The sequence below is a fragment of the Heloderma suspectum genome, chromosome 4 (assembly GCF_057233095.1).
Source record: "Heloderma suspectum isolate Gila_16-S chromosome 4, 16-S_ref, whole genome shotgun sequence".
Lineage (NCBI taxonomy): Eukaryota > Metazoa > Chordata > Lepidosauria > Squamata > Helodermatidae > Heloderma > Heloderma suspectum.
The window spans coordinates 93221284-93243472 of record NC_139461.1 but is presented as its reverse complement, the minus strand read 5'-3'; positions in this window follow the sequence as shown (position 1 = coordinate 93243472).

Here is a 22189-nt window from a genome sequence, read left to right as displayed (position 1 = left end):
CTCACCCACACTCCACCGATGTCCGGTGCATTCCAAACTTGTGATTCTATGACATTTGCAAAAAGGAACAGAAATTATTCTAGAAATGTAACAAACAACTTATTGTATAGATTCCTATAATAAATTCAGAGCCAACCTACAATGTATAACATAAAATCCTAATTTAAATTGGTAAACTTTCTTAAAACTTTCCCATGAGACCTGTGGAAAGACCCCTAAGAACATAATGTGTGCTGAAGGGCATGTCTGCTTTCTATTCTTTTGCCTCATCTTTAAATTATATTTTGACTGAGCAGAAAGGATCTTGTTAAACATACTCCTTATCAAAGGTAAAAAAGTGACTCAAGAGATATCATTTAGAGTACACATTCCTATTATCCAAGACTTTCCTTAAGCTAAGCTAAGCTTCTCCATCTTCTTAAACTTTTGAATGAACTCACCATTCAAGAATGGTCAGGGACTAATAGTACTCATAAACTCAGCACTATAGGTTGGTATTTTTTATTTCTTTTCAGGGGGTGGTTGGTAAAGCTCACTAATGAATCTTTATTCTGACTAGCTACAGAAATTTTGTTCGTATTGGAATAACATGGCAATACTGATTTTGAAATGAGTTTTTAAGAGCTCAACCAATGAAGACTGGGATGTAGGGCTAACTCGGCACTATCCACATAAGACATATCCTGAGATCAGAGATGGGAAAAGCCACCATGCAAAATTATGTAGGACATGCACATTGATTCAGAAGCCACTGCATCGCAAATCCCCTTGTTATCTCCAACCTGTGATCCATTGGGAATGGCAGTGGCACACAGCAGAATCCCCTTGTTATCTACAATGAGAGATAACAAGGGAAGTCCTCTCCCTGCCTCCTCAGGAAGCCAGGGGCAGAGCTTGGTGAAAGGGAAGGGCTTGAGGAAGAGAGTGGGCACAAGCCTCCATAGGCCCAATGGGCAACTTCCATGGGCCAGCTGGAAGTTGTCTTTCCCTGACATAGAGTGTGACCTTGAATTTTTGGAAGTATAGCAAAATAATAGTCCATATAACATCTGTTTTTGTGGTTGCAACTCTATCTTTTGTATTTGGCTGATGGCATCTGAGTTTCTGTCCCAGTCAGAGGATGGCAAAATGGCTAGCACCACCTATATAACCATTCTGTATAGATGGGACATACAGAGCATATTCCACAGTCAGAACATGCTACACTTGGGCAAACACAATAACATGGACAAACGCTAGCATAAACTGGGCATTCAGCAACTCAAAGATAGCCAAGAGCAGTTTCAGTGGATGTAGCGGTTCCATAACGGTTTGTGTAATCATGGAATTGCTCATGTTATAGAAGTATACAGCCTTCTCTGCATAAAACAACTGATCTCGGTGCTACTGCTACTCATATGTGGGACATAACTGTGAGGACCGACACATCATCCATTTGCATAAGGCCGAAAGTACACAGTGTGATCAACATGAGATCAAAACCTGCAAACTTCAAGTATACTTCCTCCATAACATTTAATTCAACTTAGCCAGTGATGATATTACAATATGTGGTTTTCCACTTCTGTTCATTCATTGGCTGTTGCCATAGCTCAGTGGTAAGTGAAGGGCCATAGCTCAAGTGGCAGAGCACCTGTTTTACATGCAGAAGGTCCCAGGTTCAACCCCCAGCACCTTCAAGCAGGGTAGGGTTGGGAAAGACACTGTCCAAAACCCTGCAAAGCTGCTGCCAGTCAGTGTAGACCAGGGCTGAGCAACACACACCCTGCAGGCCACATGCAGCCACTGCTGACCCTGATATGGCTCCACCATCTGCCACCATTGCTGCTGCACTGCTGAAATCATGGAAGCAGTGGAACCCCCCTCCCAATCTAGAAACTACTACAGAAGGCTAAAATTGACAAATTTAGCTTGAAAACAAGGAGTGTGGTGGGGTCAAAAGTGGCCCATAAAAGTAGCCCCTGAAGTTGCCCACCCCTAGTGTAGACAATACTGAGCCGGATAGAATAATGACTCAGCATAAGGCAGCTTCCTATGTTCTTCCTCTCAGTCAAACATCTCCTACCAGAAATGGAGCTATGGAGACTAGGTGGAATAAGTTCTAGTGCAACCAGAATAAAATGCTTCCCCAAACTCACTAAATAGGCAGAATGTATCACTATATAGTGGCATCTCAGAGGAAGGTAGAAACATCTTTATTTTCCATTTGTGGTTTGAGACCCAGCTTTCCTAGTGTTTATTTGTTTTGTTTCATTTCCAAAGGGACAATTGAGAGATGCAAAGGCTGAGCTGATTCCCTGCACTGGATAAGAGCCAGCTGGCACCGCAAGCCACACAGGCAGAGCTCCAGTATACAAAATGGAAACATCTTAACGTATTGATACAAAACATAACCCCCATTGCCAGCTGAGTGAAAACGAAATTAGTTGTGGTCAAAATTAGCTATGGTCAATTTAGCCATGTTCAAAACATAGAAGGGTAAATGTTGGATTAAAAATCTGTTCCCAAGAGTTAACACATACCGAGCTCTTTAAATTATAAACAAGAATGATTAGTGGCTGTAAGGTAAAATGAAAATATACCCACTGGTCTTTCTTACCTGCCCTCTGGGAGGAAAAGCAAACAGAATTGAAGCCATCCGTAATAACCATTCAGAGCTGAGTCAAGTGTTTCATTATTAGTGATTATGCAGATGCATAAATAGCTTGTACATCAGCACTTATATTAGCAATCTAATGTCCACAACATTGCTGCTGACATGCAGATCTCAGCCACGGTTAAATCAGTGTGTTCCAAAGTTCACTTCATGACAGAGAGTGAAATCAATGTTAGCAAGTTGAATGTTACGTTAGTAGTGATGCTCCTGAAATGCCGTTTCACCCAGAATTTAACTGCCAATCTGGGTTCTGCTTAGGCAGACTGCAGTCAAACTGGCACCAGGACCCATCAGAAAACTTTTGCAGGGAAAACACCCCATGCTTCACCACATATGCTGAGAGGCCTCCAGCACATCATGCACTAGTAGGGATAAGAATTTATGGATATGCACAAACCCCTGGGGGCTTCCATGCATACAAGACACACATAGTCGAGCACATAGGAACATAAGAAGAGCTGTGCTGGATCAGACCAAGGGTCCATCTCATCCAGCATTCTGTTCACACAGTGGCCAACTAGCAACAGCACCCTCCCACCCATGCTTGGCATGCGGAAGGTCCAAGGTTCAATCCCTTGTATCTCCAGGTGGGGTTGGGAAAATTCCTGCTTGAGACCTGGGCAGTCACTGCCAGTCAGTGTCAACAATACTGGGCTAGATGGACCAATGGTCTGGCTCAATATAAGGCAGCTTCCTATGCTCCCATTGTGCCAGAATTCAGTAGGTCCTTGACATGGAAATCCAGCTCCACTTAATCTTTTCCACAACATTAATCAGGAGTTCCGTCTAACACTAGGTTGTGAGTGGGAATGCAGAAGTGCAAAGGAAACTGATCTGAAACACCTGCTGAAATATCATGTCAGAATTTACCCTGTGGGAACAAACAGGGCAAGGACCTCAGTCTTATGTAGTCAAATCTCTGTGCTGAAAGGAAGATTCTTTGGAAGAAGGAATATAACTCTGTGCTTAGGACACATGCTTTACACATGCAGGTTCAGTCCCAATAAATGGGTCAGGTAGCATGCAATGTGAAAGACTACTGCTAGAGACTGGAGAGGGCCGCTGCCAGTCAGATCCGACATTACAGTGTGAGATGGACCAATAGTCTCATGCTGTTTAGGGCAGCTTCCTGTGATACTTTTATCTTAGGTGGAATAGCCTCACATCAATTTTATAGGTGCAAATTTTATTCTGTCTGGACAGATGGGCAATAGGAGCTGCACAATTTAGTAAGCCTGTCCATTGTACATGGAATATATATACCATGTAAGATGATACTTCGGAAAATCCAAGTCTTTGCTCTTTCATTAAGACTTGTTTTATATTGAACCTTGCTTCAAATAAATGGGAGACATTTCTGTAGAAATTATCATCTGGCCTTCTGCCATGTGACTGAGTCGTTTTCTCTCTTTTTCTTTTTTGTATGTCTGCTGCATGCTGAACAAAAGCCTCTTGGGTCTATCAAGAACAGAACAAACCCTCCATTCTGCCCCACCCTCACCTCATATTGTTCTCTCTGAGATTCCAACAGCTCATTAGATGAGGCAGCTAGAATGAGCTGGAATCAATGATGTTCTAGCTTTTGGCAACCAACAAACTTTGCCCTCAGTTACAGTTGGGTTAACCCTGCTGACGCTAATGGGGTTTGCACAGATGAAGTACAAAAGATCACGGCTCCCAGTTTTAAATACCATGGGCACTGGCATCTTTTTAGTTACAATTGAAAAATACTACCCTCAGAGCCTATGCACTTGTTCTTTTTGTGTGATCTGAGTTCTTACAATTCCCTCAAGCTATATAGTAGCACGACAAGGATTTTTTTTTCAATCTGTCGGTCTGCAGGATAAAGAAATGAGGTGCAAAATGTAGCCTGGTTTTTAGTCAGATACTCGGACTTAATAGCTCAATAATTTCTTTTGGCCCCATAATAAAGTTAGTAAAAAGCACAGAATGATAAGCTGCTTTGGGAAACAGGGAGACTGTCTTGACTCTATCATACCCTTTCAACATTTAGGGGCATTAAATACACAGGAGTGGTCATTATTTGTCATGAGTGATCTGCTAGGTTTGGGAAGAGAGTTTAATACTGTCATCAACAACCAGTGTCAGCACTTCTTCTTGTCAACATGATACCTTCTGAAGGAATCATAACCATGCTGGTTATTTTAAATTAAAAATCCATTGATTCATTTTGCCACACTGCTGTTAATTCTATAATTTCTATGTTTTAACCTAGAGACTGCCCCCCAAACAACAAGAAAAGATGCGGCCTCTTCATAACCCTGCCTGATCTTCACTGGTTCTTTTTCCTGCACTCCTCTCCCACCTTCTCTAGCAAGTAAGATGCTAGCTTTACCACACAGCAGGTGAGCAAAATAGTCTATGGAGGACCAAAGCAGGAAGCTCAATGATTGCATTGTCCCCCAGTGTCTTGGCATTCAAAAGTATAGATGCAGTTTCTAGGACTGCTTCTGGATGGGTGGCTCCTAGCACTACTCAGCCATTGTTCTTCCATTGTAAGCTACAAGCAGTCTCAAAGGTGAGGGATTCTGAGGGGGATTCTGACTTTTTTACAATATGAGAAAAGATGGAGGAACCACAGGGAAAAATTACAGAATGACAATGATAGGATGATGAGGTTCTGTGGGTGCCCTATAAAAACTGAGTAAATGAAGTATGGCAATTCCACACTAAATGCTTAGTGTGCATTAACTTTGGATAACCAATACTGCTGCCCAAGAATCTGCCAGTGGGCTTCCCTCTAATAGTCTTATCTTGCTTCACCTTCTTCAGATGTCTTCTGAGGCTTCCATAAGTCCATTTCCTGTTAGGTTCTCAGTTCCTCCTATGTTCTCATCCTAAATGTTTGTACTTTGTTGTTGTTTATTCGGTCAGTTCGCTTCCGACTCTGCTTGACTTCATGGACCAGCCCACGCCAGAGCTTCCTGTCAGCCGGCGCCACCCCCAGCTCCCCCAAGGTCAAGTCCGTTACCTCCAGAATATCATCCATCCATCTTGCCCTTGGTCGGCCCCTCTTCCTTTTGCCTTCCACTTTCCCTAGCATCAGCATTTTCTCCAGGGTATCCTGTCTTCTCATGATGTGGCCAAAGTACTTCAGTTTTGCCTTTAATATCCTTCCCTCAAGTGAGCGGTCTGGCTTTATTTCCTGGAGTATGGACTGGTTTGATCTTCTTGCAGTCCACGGCACTCTCAGAATTTTCCTCCAGCACCACAGTTCAAAAGCATCTATCTTCCTTCACTCAGCCTTCTTTATGGTCCAGCTCTCGCAGCCATGTGTTACTAAGGGGAATACCATTGCTTTAACTATGTGGACCTTTGTTGTCAGTGTGATGTCTCTGCTCTTAACTATTTTATCAAGATTTGTCATTGCTGTCCTCCCAAGAAGTAAACGTCTTCTGATTTCCTGGCTGCAGTCAGCATCTGCAGTAATCTGTGCGCCTAGAAAGACAAAGTCTGTCACTGCCTCCACGTTTTCTCCCTCTATTTGCCAGTGATCAATCAAGCTGGTTGCCATAATCTTGATTTTTTTTAGGTTTAACTGCAATCCAGCTTCTGCACTTTCTTCTTTCACCTTCATCATGAGGTTCCTCATCTCCTCCTTGCTTTCAGCCATCAAAGTGGTATCATCTGCATATCTGAGATTGTTAATGTTTCTTCCAGCGATTTTAACTCCAGCCTTGGCTTCATCAAGCCCAGCACGTCTCATGATGTGTTCTGCATACAGGTTGAATAGGTAGGGTGAGAGTGAATACAACATCAGCCAACATAGTGTAACCATTGGTTTGTTGGTGCATTTTATGTATTTATTTACTACATTTTTATACTGCTCAATAGCCAAGGCTCTCTGGGCAGTTCAAAACAATTGATCTTTGATGTCACAGATAAATATCTGGAGGGCACCAGGTTGGAGAAGGCTGGTGTACAGGATCATAGCATTCTTGCTGCATAGAAAGACATATATAAACTCACTTGCATTCAGGTAGATGGATTTTTAAAACTTACCTTAGGTATTGTACACTTTCCTCCTGGTGCAGTTTGCTGTTTCATATATTCTTTAATTCAAGGCTACCTATTCTATTGTCATTTTTAAAATTCCAGTGACAGAAATGGAACCACTGAATTGTACTTTTAAAAGTAACCTTTATGTACTCATAGCTGTAAAGAAAACACAACCAATTTCTTAAACACATCTTAAATAATATCAGAAACTGGCTATAATGAGGAAATATCACCCTAACCTTCAGTAGACTGAGAGACAGTATTGAATAGTATTGGCTCATTACTGAGCATATGGCAATACAAAAATTCTCCAATACTCACTCACTAATGGGGTGATCTTTGACTGTACTCACCATGTATTCTTTTGATGGTGAACAATAAACCATTTTGATGCCATAAAACAAACATCTGTGCTGCCTAAATGCAGGAGGATCTCCTCTTCAGAAATTCATCCTCCATGAATAGAGGGTGATGATTGTGACATTGGAGGAGGTGAGGCTAGCACGCTCCCTCTCCTTATGTGTGTGGTCTCCCCAGAATGAACAGGGAATTCTTGAGCCCAGATTCAAATCTACTGGGTGGAGTTATTCCCATCATGAAAGTAAATGGAAATCTGGTGAGAAAAACTAAAATAGTATACATCTTGGAAATTCAATACAACTCGAATATGAATTCAGTACAAATTCAGTGCAACAAAGGAGAAACTTTCTTCTTTGAATTAATTTCAGCACTAAAATAGCTTTACCTGAGGTAAAGGTCCTGGTGGCAGCATTACAGTGTGTGGTGGGCAGGGGGTCGGGGGAGCTACTGCATGCTGTGGGAAGGGCCTTATAGAAAAGGTATCTACACTGGTAATTAAGCAAACATTTCTCTTCTGACTGCTGTTGCTTGACCATTCAAATAACATGGTGTATATGTGTGTGTGTGCGTATTATACATGCATCAGTCACCACTATATATATATATATATATATATATATATATAGTGGTGACTGATGCATGGCTAACTGGCAGTAATTAAATGAAAGACACTTCTATATAGGTTTACATTAGCTACAGTACTTTATGGAGTAGTTGTTCAAATGACTAACTTCCTAGAATTTAACAAGTGGTATTTTCTCCAGAAATTATTTTAAAATATTTTAAAGTGTATCCCAGGAGCAATTACATTTCATGTGTGTGTTGGTCTGTCTGGATGTTGCTATGCAATAAAATGCCCTGAAAGAGATGAAAATACAGATTTAAGTGTCCCCACCTAAATTCATACACACCACCAAAGAACATTGGTCATCCCTGTATGTTAACTATAAGCTCAGGTAGCAGTGGGAGCAGCAGCAGCAAATAGGGAGAGGAAAGGAGACAGTTATATCCCTTTCCTCCCTCCCACTTCCTGATGCACAGTGTCAGAGCACATAGGAGCACAAAGCCCAAAGGACCTTAGGAGATGTAGTTCTCCCAGGAGCTGCATCACATTCAGAGGCTTTTAAAACATGTGTTTACTTTTATTCAGGCTTTTACCAGCCCTCAGAGTTCATTATCCAATCCTGTCTGGGGGCCAAAGCAGACATTACTTTAAATCAATATCTAGCAGTTATGTCTTTTCCCCATTTTTACTCTAAAGTAGGTGCAGGGGGCCCAATCCAGATCTTAAAAGCCACCCTTTCCCACATGCTAGGGTCCAAATCGGCACCCCGTAGCTACTTTAGAGTAAACATGAAAAAGACATAGCTGCTAGATACCAATTTAGAAGTAATGTCTGTTTCAGCCCTCAGAAGAAAAATGCCAATATATCTAGCAGAATAGTGACAGTTGTCAGCCAAAGATCCCAGCTGCTATAAATACAATCCACGAGTTTTGGCTTAATATGGAGAATATCGTAGGTTTGAACTCTTCTTGTATTTTCTATCTTTGTTTTTTAAGATGGAATTTTATTTTGAAATAGAGTTAAAATGCAGTCAACAAAAAGGAAGGATACACATAACTACACAACACATTCACTAATTTATGGGGGGGAAGTAACTTGCTGATTACAGTCCTTGTGGGACACATTAGAGAGTGAGCACTCCCCATGTCTAGCAAAGCCCCTACATCCTTCATTGCACTGTCATTGTGTGGGACTGATCTGCACTTTCTTCTTCTGATTCTCCAGATCATATCAACCAGAAGACTTGATACGGCCCAGTACCAGCAGCATGAGATCATTCCATGCTGAAACATGAGTGTTATGGTACTCAGTTTCATTGGCTGATCAATCAGCCTAGCCCATATTCTCCCATTCCCCTTAGGGCTTCTGTTGTAGCTTTTCTCCCCTATATTGCTTCACTCCCTCACCAGAAAAGGTGGAGGTGACAATTATTTTCTTCATTTCCTTCCTACCTAAGAGCTATTTTCATGTTCCTTGATATCTCCAGCAGCAGCACTCATTTGTAATGGAATAGCTCATCTGTTGTCATTTGGTGTCATTTGAGAAGCTGGGTGTCATTATTCCATCAGACAGTTCAACATTTCTAAGGGTGAAAGCAGTTTTGGTCTCATGCAGAAATAAAGATGCAGCATAGCAAACTTGCTCACCATCAGCACCAAGGACAGCTCCAGTGTCCTTCTGAATTTTAAACCTCTTTACCCACAAATGGCCACTGCTTATTTTTCAAGAAGCAATTGACATACACCATAAGGTAAGACTACATCAAAGTAGTAAACTAGATTGATTGTGTGAAAAATCAAAGTAAATTTCCTTCACTCTCCTAAAAATAGCTGGGGAATATATCAAATTTACTACTATGACCAGCCTCCAGGATTTTAAGGTGTGCACCCAGTTTTTGCACACAGCTTTAGGTTTGAGGTCTAAGGAAAGATATTTTATGTGAGTTGAGTTCCAGTGCCCTGACATAAATGAATAACTAGCCATCTTATGAAATCAATCCTTTCATGAAGTTTCTTGATGCTTTATATGAGAAATGATCAGAAACTATGCAGGCTTTAAGTGATTTTTAAATGCTGTTTGGGCTTGGGCTCTTGTCAAAAATCACTATATGTTATATTAAAGTGGGGATGCAAGAAGCTGCTAAACTGAAAGAAGCATTACCCTGAAAGGAATGTATGTGTCAGGAAATGGCCCAAGAAGATGGACTCATTTTTCTTAACTGACACTTACGTGATTTCAGTTGAACATTACTCAAGGCTTTCTGCTCCTTTTACTATTGTTGATCCAGGTCCAGCCCAGAGAAAAGGAAGGGATCTTATCCCTGCCTCCTGACCCTGCTGACTTTCTCAGCAGCTAGGTGCACTTTTTCCCGTACTGTCTCCTTAGTTATATTTGACTGACAAGGGCCCCATCTACACTGGGCTTTTACTCTGGTGCGGGTGAGAGTCAAGGTCCCTCGTGATAGATGACATAGTTGTCACTTTGCAGCCATCCATGGTTTTCACCTAGAAAATGTGGAATTCCAAGGAGTCATTTTACTATGATTTGGGGGGGGTTGCTGTGGGTTACCCTGCAGTTGCAGGCCATCTGTTCCTTCCCCGAACTGACTTCGCAGTGGGTGTGTTGTAGGCGAGTGTAGTGCCTGCGTCACTCTGTGATGCCCCTTTACTCCCCCCATCCCTTCGCAGCTGCGCAGTTACAGAGGCACAGAGGGGCATTTTCATGTATTTAATCATACTTTTGCAGTTTTGCAGCTTTCTGTATTCGCAACAGTTGTGGACTCAGTACCCAAGGGCCGGGGGGGGGGCTGTCTTCAGGAAGGACCAACATCACTCCAGCCACCATGTTGGTATTGTGAGTGCAAACCATCGCGAGAGTCTTGGGCTGGGGAACTGACAAACTGATGATGCGGAAATGAAGGAACACAAAACACCCACTTTTTATCTAAAAAGGGATGGAAAGACATAGCAGAGCCCTTCAAATACAAAACAGCCACTGAAGTGTCATACCCCCACACTCATGGGACTGCACAGCTGCGCATTTCAGTAAAATGGCAAAAAAAGGGGGCACAGTGAGTTTGTAAGGGAAGCACACAGTATATCGTGAGTGTATCACAGGGCACGCCAACTTGAAGCTGAATTGCTGCGCAGTTGCGATGGGGTGGGGGGGTCAAAGCAGTGCCATACAGATGCAGCCAAGGTTACCCCAAATAGATGCACTGAAGCCAAACAGATATTTATGAGCAATATTAATGATGTGCACATATACCACCATTTGGTGTTCCTGAAGGAATGATCAGTCTAGAGCTCAGTTGCTTTTATATTTACGGGTCGTTCTGAAGAAACTGCACTAATTAAGTCCTGATACCTAAGGGGCAAGTGTGACTGGCTAATAGATGTACACAAGGGCCAAAAAAAGGTCTAACCCTGTCTTACATTGTTTTTTGCTTGTTTCAGGGGAAAAAAGCCTTTTTGAAAAGCAGAAGCTAAACTATGGTGTTTGTCAGTGCGATTAGTTGTCTACTGTAAACTTCAAGCCTAAAGATAACCACTTTACAATCCTCACCCACACTCAGAAATTATAGTCCTTTGACTTCCACCAACTCTCCTGCTTGGGGGGACTCTAAATTCAAACTAAGCACAGATGGTTCTCTACTATCTTATGTCTTCTTTTGGTTAATGGGAAATGTGTCTTGCAGTAAATTCATTACATGTGGAATGGAGTGGTCTTGAGATGTGAGGACCACTATTGTCCCAAGTGAGTTCTCACTTCTAATTTCTTTGCCCTTGGCAAAGCAGAAAAAAACAAGACAAGAGTTCTTACTTCTACGTTGACGTAACTAAATAGCAGCAGGTGTTGTCCAAAATCCCATAGCTAATTATCCCACTCCATCCCATGTGAAAATAGCAAGCTGTTGTACATCTGTCATCATAGCAAGGGTATCATCTTAAGTCCATGTCTTATTTATTCATTGACTCACTCAATTTATGCGTCGCCTTATAGCTGAACCTCTCAAGACGACATACATAGTAAAAACAAATGCACTAAATAACTGATTTGAAATATTTTTTCTAGAGTTCTAAAAGCATTAACAATAATTTTAAAAGAAGAGATAAATATCTATGCAACTAAAACATAGAAAAAGATGATTTAAAGATGCAACATTACACAAATCATTAAAAATAAAACAAGCAGCAGTTTAAAAATATTTTGAAAGGACCAAGAGAATAAAAAGGTCTTTGCTTGCCATCAAGAAGTCAACAAAGTGCCAGGCAGACCTCTCTAGAGAGGTCATTCCACAATTTGGGGGCACTACAGAAAAGGCCTGCTCATCCCCATGCTCGTGTTGTGAGATCATGCACACACTAATGATCTCGACAAACTTTTGGGGCCTCATCATAACAGACACTCCACCTTAATCTGGCTAAGGGCACATGCTCCCACTTTATGTGTTTGGTATATCTGGTGATCCAACCCTTTATCTAGACATGATACAATCCAGAATAGAGGGAGGATGTACCCTATGGCTACCTGCAATTACGGTGTATATACATTATCCATTCATGCCTTTCTAGACTGGAGTAAAGAGGGGTGAAATTTGGAACTGAAGACTTTAGAACAGGAGTGGGCAACCTCATCTGGTCAAGGGGCCTGATTACATCCCCTTCCCCCAAGCCAAGCCAGGCCAACAGACTGGATAACATCAAGGGGACATAGCCTGTCCCCTCCCATGACATCATCTAGATCCACCCACTTTTTCCCTCTGTGCAGGAAAAACTATAAAAGAAATAGACAGCACCCAAGACAGCACTCAATGAGATAATCCTTGGTTGACTGAGATCTGCCACCAGAGGCCCAGGTTGACTGTATCAAGGCCTGTACCAGCCATTCCTTGGATGCATTCTGTTGTTCTATTAGTCTCTGACTCAAGACACTCTCAGCTTCTGGTAAACCTTTGACGTACTGAGGCATATTTTAGTTAGTTAGTTAGTTAGTTAGTTAGTTAGTTTAGTTAGTTAGCTAGTTAGTTAGTTAGTTAAACATTTATCCCACCTTTCTTCCCTCATGGAACTCAAGGTGGCTACATGTGGTTCCCAGGTGGTCTCCCCACCAAGCGCTGACCAGACCTAAACCTGCTTAGCTTCAGCAAGGTGGCTGCCTCATGTGCCTTCAGACTATGCCCTGGGACCACCGTATCCACCAAGGCTGTTTCTGATAAAACAGTAGAATGGTCACTTTTATCCTGCCTCTAAGTACCTTGCAGAACCAGTGCTACATTACTGACACCTTCCCCTCATTATTCTCTCTCAAGGGAGGGCAGCCATATTCTCCACCAATAGTCTTGTTTGTGGGAACCCTGACTTGCCTCCCATCCACATGTCAAACAGCACAGACTTGGTTAACTGGCCATGCTGAGCCATGGCACAGATTGACCTACACACTATAAACTCTGTTCTTCTCCTTTCCTTTCCCCAGCTGCTCTATACTAAACAGAAGGCCCATCTAGCAGATGAGTAGCTGGATGTGTGCATATTTTCTGCTACCACCGTTGCTCTCCAGGTTCACCTGGCTTCCTGCTTTGCTTGCTCCCCTTGCTTAGCCATAGGGGAGTTTTAATGTCCTTCAAAGGTATGTTTTGGGGTGCCAGCAACTCCACCTCTCACTGACCCGGACCATGTTTAATTCCTGCTGGATCAGTCATGTTACAGAACTACCATGGAGTGGAAAGCAGAGTAGCCCCCCAACAGCCTTCCTTACTCTTTCCTCAAAGTTCATACAACCTCAGATGAAAGCTTTAATAACATACCAATTTACTTTACTGCTTATGTAGCAAAACTAAGTACATGGCAAATGGCCCTGTCACTTTTAAGAGCCACATTAATGTTTGATACTTAGCTTCCCTTTTAATAGTCCAGTGGTATCCAATTAGCAGATGACGTGCTTTTTTCCAAAGTTAAGCTGATCACATATTGCGGAAAAGGTTATTTCAAATGCTAGAAATGCTAACCAATATAAAACTCATGTACTGATGTGTTGATTGCGCCTGCTGTCCTAATATGCCAGTTAAGCACCACTATCAGGATGGGGCAGATATTGTGAAGTAAGAAAAAAAATTGTATAAAATATAGTTTTACTATTTAAAATGTAAGGAGAAAATGCAAGCCACCTCCTATTGTATGTGGTAGTAGAGTTTCCTCATTTCTAAATAATTCATTCCCATAAAGTGAGGAAGCTAAATGGCTTCACATGTAGTTCCAAACAGGAAATGGAGAGTAGTGTGAGGGAGGTTGGAGTGGTACTGGGAAAGTGGGTTTTTTGCATAATGGTTGCACTGAACTGACCTTGATAGACTGTTGGACATTAGTGCAAGCAATGGCACTGTCTGTGCATAGGTGCGAGGTGTGTTAGCTCAACACACCTGGCATTCTCTAATCAAGGAGTGGGCCATTTCCTGGGGTCCAAGGGCCAATCCACCCACCGCAAAAATGGCTGCCAGGCCACTAAATTTGCCACCAAAATGCAGCAGTGCAGTGGCAGGAGGAAAGCGGTGCCTTGTTCTGGAAATGTTTGTAGCCTATGAACTATTAACATCCAATCACAGTAAGCATCAATGAAGTGAGTAAACTACCTTATTGGTTCAACCTGGCTTATATGAGTGACTCCCATCTTCCAAAAAAATGCTTTCAAGAGCAACTTCAGACCTTATCCCAAAAGTCTTGAATAAACTTGACCCGACATATACTGCATTCTTATGGGATTGATACTGAGTCTTTTCCTTCCTTCTTTTTTTATATGGATATTTATTTATTTATTTTATCTTTATAAATGAAATAAACAATACCAAAATTACCAACAACCTGATCAATACTTCGATTTCCCAACAATACAATATTCTGATGAGGACACCACAATAACAAAGAGAGAAGGAAAAAGGGAGAGGGAAAAAATGAACAGGAAAGGAAGTGAAGGAAAAAGAAGAAAATTATTTCCCCTTCCCTCCCCCTCTCACTCCCCCTTAAGGAAGTGAGTTTAAACTCCAATACCCCCTGGCCTCCAATGCCATTCTATTTTAAAAACTATATCTACAACCTTAACAAGAGTTTAGTAAACAACCTTACATTTCTGTATCATATCATCAATCTTATATCAAAGAAACAGGTCTACAATTCATTCCCCAAAACCTATATTATTAGTAATAATAATTATATATATATATCTATATCTATCTATCTATCTATCTATATATAATAAAACTTAATATAAACCTTCAACAGTCAGTAATATATTATATACTAGATATATTATCTATTTTGAAATAAAAAATATAAAGAAAAGCAAGAAAAAATAAAAGATGAAAGAGAGTAAACAAATATATATATAATCATTTATCTTCTGAGCTAGCCTGGATCATGTAGACTAAACACAAACAGTTAATAAAGTTTTTTAAAGATTCCAGTTCATGGGGTTGTAACAGAATTCTCACACATTTTTACATTCAGCCATGTCTCCACCACTTCATGATTTAGAAAATTCTTCATCTGACCTTCAGACACAATACGAAGTGTAGCAGGATATTTTAAGTAATATTGTAAGTTCGTTTGTTTTGCCATATTTTTTGCTTTGATAAATTGCCTTCTTTTCTTCGCCACCTCTTTGACGTAGTCTGGGAATAACATAATTTTATCTTGTTTCCAGGAAAGGCTTCCACCATCTCTTGCCAAACGCAGGATATAATTCTTTGTGGAGACTTTTGCAAATTGAGCTATGATCATGTAATCAGTCCCTTTAGCATTTGGCACATGCAATGCCTGCTCAATATCAAGAAAATAATCAGATGGGATAGGGAGTATCTCATGCAAAAGTTTATCCACAAAAATAGGCAATTTTACATCATTAGACAAATTTTTAATCCCAATAATACATACATTGGATCTCCTCATGAATGCCTCCAGTTGAGAAATTCTATCAGGGTATTTTTAAATCAAATTTGTGTCATAGTTTCATTTCCTGCCACTCGGTCTTCAAGCTCATTAATTTTCATCTCCATTTTTTGCCGTGATGCATTAATTAAATCTACAGCTCCTTGCAAGGCGGTGATGGAATTTTGGATTAAATCCAGCCTTTTGACTAGCTCCATAAATTGCAAAGATAAAGTCTTTATCAGAGTAAATAATTCCCCTAAATCTTCAGTTCTCAAAACTTTTGACACAGGAGATGCGGGGGGAGTTGATGCCAGCTCCTTTCTTCTCCTCGGCGCAGACATGTTTCTCTCAAACAGATCTCACAGGTCCTCAGATGTTCTCAAATATTGTTAACATTTCTTAAATCATCCCTCAGAGGTTGTTGATATTTCTTAAAGCATATATTATTATGGAACTGTGCATTTGGTTTCTTTTTCCTAGGTGCAGAACTTGGCATTTATCCCTATTAAATGTCATTCTGTTGTTTTCTGCCCAGTGCTCCAGCCTATCAAGATCACTTTGAATTTTGTTTCTGTCTTCCAAGGTATTAGCTATCCCGCCCAGTTTTGTGTCATCTGCAAATTTGATCAGCATTCCCTGCACCTCCTCCTCCTCCAAGTCATTAATAAAAATGTTGAAGAGCACTGGGCCCAGGACTGAGCTCTGCGGTACCCCGCTTGTTACCTCTCCCCAGTTTGAGAAGAACCCATTGATCAGCACACTTTGAGTCTGATTCTGTAGCCAACTGTGGATCCACCTGACCGTTGTTTCATCTAGCCCACTTCGAGCTAGTTTGCTCATCAGGATATCATGGGGCACTTTGTCGAAAGCTTTGCTGAAATCGAGGTATATGATGTCCACAGCATTTCCACAGTCCACAAGGGAGGCTACCTGATCAAAAAATGAGATCAGGTTAGTCTGGCAGGATTTGTTCTTGACAAATGCATGTTGGCTTCAAGTAATCACTGCATTGTTTTCAAGGTGCTTACAGATGGATTGCTTTATAATCTGCTCCAGAATTTTCCCAGGGATTGATGTCACACTGACTGGTCTGTAGTTCCCAGGTTCCTCCTTTTTACCCTTTTTGAAGATAGGGACAACATTAGCCCTCCTCCAGTCATCTGGCACTTCACCTGTCCTCCATGATTTTTCAAAGATAATAGACAGTGGTTCTGAGAGTTCTTCTGCCAGTTTCTTTATTACTCTAGCCCTGGAGATTTGAACTCATTCAAAGTAATTAGGTGTTCCATGACCATATGCCTGTCGATCCCAAGCTGCAATCCTGCCCCTTCAGCCTGTACTTCACCTTTGTCAGAGGGTTCATAGGGGGGGTTCATAGACCCTCTTTTGGGAGAAGACTGAATGCCTGATAAAGTCAAGGATATTTTTGTGTGCAAAGATCACCATTTTTATAAATGTAAAATATGATAGCACTGTCTTGAAAGGTCAGCTAGAGCAATGGGGAGTAGTTTCCACTTAGCAAAATGTCATTTATAGACACAAAATAGCCAGCAAGCTGATTCTGGAGGAAGGGTCATAACTGAGCACAATGCAGAGTTCAGGCCTAGGTGCAATAGCACCAGTAAAAGCTTCCTTGGCACCCAGAGACTGTCTGTGTTCTCCTGCTCACTGCCATTTTCCCCTTTCAGAAATGGGAAGGGAGAGATCTCAGTCTTGAAAAGTACATAGAGCTGAGCTGAGAGAGGAATTCAGAAAGAGCAACACTCTCTCACTTTCTCTCTCAACTCTGTGTCCTTTTCCAGGCTGAGATTGGCACCTTAGTAAACAAGCAGAAAGCACAGTGTCCAAGATGGAAGGAGGGAAAGCACCTTCTTAAAATGTTTTAAGTCCAGGGCCGGCGGAAGAGCAGAGTATCTCAACTGGGTTAAGGGAGGGGAATGAAGTGAAGCAACTGGGAGTGGGAAGGGAAAGAATGGGACATGTCTCTTTTTTCCCCTTCTGATTTGGGTCTCACTGTGTTTTTCTATGCTCTCTGGTAGGGGGGTTTGTTTTCCTTTCTCTCTCTGGGTTTGTGGGTTTTTTCCCTCATTTCTCTTTCTGTCTCTCTCCAGGCCTGGTTTTTTTTTTTCCTTCTCTCTCTCTCTCTCTCTCTCTCTTTCTTTGCGCTTCTTCACATGGAGCTTTGATCCTGCTATTGGTCAGCAACTTCCAGGGCATCTCCCATGCTAAATGACCTTTATTCTATTTTTTAAAAGATCGGAGATAATGAGCTGTCAAATCACCATGCTTGAGTTTCACTTGAGTTCCCTCATGAAAAAGGAAAAGCCACAATAAGAGGAGCTAGACCACAGCGCCATCTAGCAGCTGTATAATGAAACATATGGAAGACTCAGATAAGGGGGGGAAGTGGGGGAAGGAAGCACGTGTAAAGGGAGTCTATCATGATCCTGCATTTAAAATAGAAGCAGAAAGCCCTGCTTTAAAATGTCAGATTTTAGGCTGGTGTAGAGATGCTCTCACTCTGTGTGTGTGTCTGGATCTGTTTTCCTCCCTTATTTCTTTCTCTCTCTGTTGTCTGTCTGATTCCACCCTCCCTCCCTCCCTACCACCACCACTACCACCACCACCCTTTTCTCTTTCTCTCTCTCTCTCTCTCTCTCTCTGGGTCAGGTTTTTTCTCTCTCTTTCTATGTATGTGATCATGTGTGTTCTGGGAGAGAAAGAGATTGGGGAGATGAGTTGGCGTGCAAAGAAAGAATGATAGAGAGTGTGTGTTGCCTTCTGTGAAATGTGTGTTCTGTAGAGCAAAAAACTCTGGGTTCAAAGGCACACTTTTGTGTTTGGGGGCTCAGACACCACCTCTGCCTAGTAATCGTGGTCTTCAGCAAGCTACTTGTGCCTGAGCCTCACTCATTTGCCTTCTGTGAAGTGGGAGTTTTGTAACTGGCTACACCTACCACGGCAGCCATTTTGTGAATGGGCATGCCCCCACACTCCCAAAAGCAGCTGTTTTGCAACAGAGCCCACAACGCTGTCTCAAAATTCCAAATGTGTCCATGGATCTAAAAGGTTTGGGGTCCCCTTGTTTAGGCATGTTTATACTTATTGAAGTCAGGTTTAGGCTTGCCAGGTCTCCAGTCCTCACCCGAAGTCTCTGGTCCTTGCCCTGAGATTCCAGGTGGGAGGAGAGTGGCAGAAATCTCCAGGTGAGAGCTCTCTGCTGGCTGTGAGTTTCCATAGCAGGAGGATGCGATGGAAGGGAACAGAGGGAGGGCTGTGCAAGGCGAGAAGCAGTGGCAGCAGCTCCTTTCTGTCCTCCTTCTCCTGTATGGTCCCCTCAGACAGCATCTCAGCATGCACTCTCCTTTCACCAGCCCAATCTCGGTGGTGGGGAGGGCAACCCAGGACGGTTGGGCTGGCCTGGTTGGTAGTGTGACGGGGCAGAGTGGGAAGGAAAAGAGGGGAGAAAAGAGTAGGAAAGGGATGAAGGTGGGGAACTGGGAGAAAAAAGCAAGAATGGGAGGAAGAAAAGGGAAGAAGAAACAAGAGAGAGAAAATGGCCTGGAGGAGGGCCAGGAAGGTGACCCTCCAGAGATCATTTTCAGAGACAGCTGAACTTCAGAGCTTGTTTTTCAAAGGACAGAGCTGAGCATATTCTTATTGTTGTTACTGCTGCTGCTGTTATTATTATTGTGGTATAATATACATTAGCATTATTTGCTTGTGTGTGCCAAGTGTTTTTAAATGATAGAATGTATACAGCAATCTTGTGTAGGTCTACTTAGAAGTAAGCCACACTGAATTCAGTGGGACTTACATGTAAGAATGTGTATGTGTGTGAGAAATTGGATTTTTCCCTCTCCCCCCCCCCGCCCCCACCTTTGTTGGAAAAGCCACCTCTGCTAGAAATTGCTTTATCTGTGTTGTTGCTCTGGATACATTTGCAGGGGGGGTTGCACTGTTTGTAAATTTGGGCCTGGAATTCATTTTGTTTTGCTATATAATGCATCTGAGTCATCCTTCCTTTCCTTTTGGTGGTGCAAGTTAACATATATTCCTGGCTAAATTCCTCCTGTTTAATGTTTGCTGGGCCACACTTAAAAAACAACAACCCTGTGATAATGTAAGCCGAAGTCTCTCACTTACAATTCTTGACTCTTAATTGCCTGCTGCCTCAGTTTGCCAGTATGTGAAATGGGTTTCCTGGTCTCCCATCTCCCTTTAATTTAAATCTTGGAAAAGTGGGCTTGTCTATAAATGCCTTTCTCTGTGTTGTGATATCACATACATGTGATCAATTGGGGTGTGTGTTTTAAGCCACTTTTTTAAACAGTCTGCTTTCTGTTGGTTCTGTGAACTTAGTATGCTGTGATTATGTAACCCAAACTCTCTCTCTCTCTCTCTCTCTCTCACAGTCATTGACTTTAATTGCCTGCTGCCTCAGTTTGCCTGTGTGTGAAATGTGTTTCTCCCCCCCCCCATGGCTTTCAGTAAGTGGGATCTGCCACAAATTGTTTTCTCTGTGTTGTTATTCTGGGGAAATGTCAGCTGGCGGGCGGGGAGGGGGCGGGCGTTTGAACCGTGCAGCAAAAGGATTGTATATAGCAAAATACATGTCCTTGGGTCCACCTCTGGTGACCCCCTGTGACATCACCAGGGCCCACCCCTATGACATCACCAGGGCCACCCTGTAACATCACTTGAGCCCACCCCTAGGTCTCAGGTTTGGGCCCTGAAATCTCAGGACCTGGGATGTTCCGAACCTGACAACACCTTATACATGCTCTAATATTATGTACCAGAATGTTTGCTTTTAAAGTTCTTTGCTTTTGAAAGTCTGTCATTAGAAATTGTTCATTTTTAATACCAACACTTCTAGTGTAGATATTTTAGCACCATATAAACCAGAGCTAGATCCAATCCTATCTTTGATTGTCAGTCTATACCTTATAATGTCTGTCAATCACATTAACAGACTCTGTTACAACTGGGAGATGTCTGAACAGAATTATTTCTGCTGACAACTCAATACATGTTGGGAAGCTGCAACAAGCTGGGTATGCTAATTATGCTGCTTTGGGTGGGAAAAAAAGGGTGTTACTTGTCCAGGTGCAGAATTATTGAAAAGTATACTGTCAAGATGCAAGATCTATACACCATGCATATGTAACATCACTGAAAAAGTAATAGTTAATACTGGAACACAAAACACACACTTGTATCTAATGCCATCCATCCACTAGCAGAATGGAAACAACTGACAGAATGAATTCCCCCTCCCCCTGCAGCCCCCAGAGCCTGCCCCCCTCAAATCTGCTTCAGTGGGGAGCAAGAGGAAGTACCATTGTGTGACTGCCTGTTCATGTGACATTGGACGGAGCCCAGAACTTTGATTTCCTTCATTTGAACCAAGGGCCACTGGAAGGATAAATAACACAGCAAGGGGGAGACCAATCCAGCCCCATACATCAGCCAAAGAAGGAACAGCTGCTGGGAGCTTGCTTTGCCCTTCCCTGCCAGAAGGAACACCTGTAAGGACTTTGAAATAAAGCTGGTGCCTGCTTTGCTCTTCTTTTTTTGCCTCCTCCCTCCCAATCCCTTTTCCTTTTGTGTCATGTCTTTTAGACTGCAAGCCTGAGGGCAGGGACTGTCTCATTATTAATCTTTGTAAGCTGCTCTGGGATCCTTCTTTGGTTGAAGAGCAGGGTAAAAATACTGCAGATAAACATATAAGAACTTTCTAGCGGCTGTTGCTGCTGTTAAAGGCTGTGAGCTGGGAACGATGCTCTGTAGTGACTAGTGAGTCTGGCACTGGAAGCCTACATTTTCTTTCTGGCAGGATTCAGTTCTCGCCAGCCAGCCAGCCAAAACTTCGTTTCCTCTAGAGTATGATGCCTAGATGTATTTGCCTCTCCCTCGTGGCAGTTGCTGTTCTGCCATGGAAATATTGATTACAGTGGTAGCTACACCTTTCCACAGCAAAAACAAAAAAATCCAGAGGTTATTGTTGATGATTCTAGAATATGTGATGATATAAACATGCCCACGGATCTGAAACACACATACTCCATGGGGCTGCAATATTAATGCACACACTTCAGTGTAAGGTAATGATATGCACACACATTTCCATTGCACATATGGCGTTTCCCTCAGCACTGAAAAGCAGACCATGTGCATATCAAAGCCCACAGGGATGCACTGGAACTGCTGGACCAGACTTATTATCTTTTTTATATGTTCAAATCAGTAACTAGAACTATGCAAAAGAAACAAATCTCCACGTTTTCTTTGGTAATAAATAACAAATGGTGCATATTATTCTCCTGCACATATGGCTGTATAAGCTCAGGGGAAATAGACACTGCTTCAGATATTGTTTTTTACCAGTTCTATGAACTGGGGGGGGGGGTGTGGAGAGATTGAGAGAGAGAGAGAGAGAGAGAGAGAGAACGCGCAGATGTACATGTCAGCTGTGTAAAACCTGTAAGACTTCTAATTCTGCTTGTTGAGCTCAATGAAGGAAAAGTAACCATCAGTAATAGAAACCATAACAGTTGATGTGAGCTAGTTCATCTTTGTTTCCCCTCACTTTGCTGTTGAAGGTGGATATTTAAAACAAAAAACAAAAACAAAATGATCCATGTGGGATAAGGAAGCTCTCCA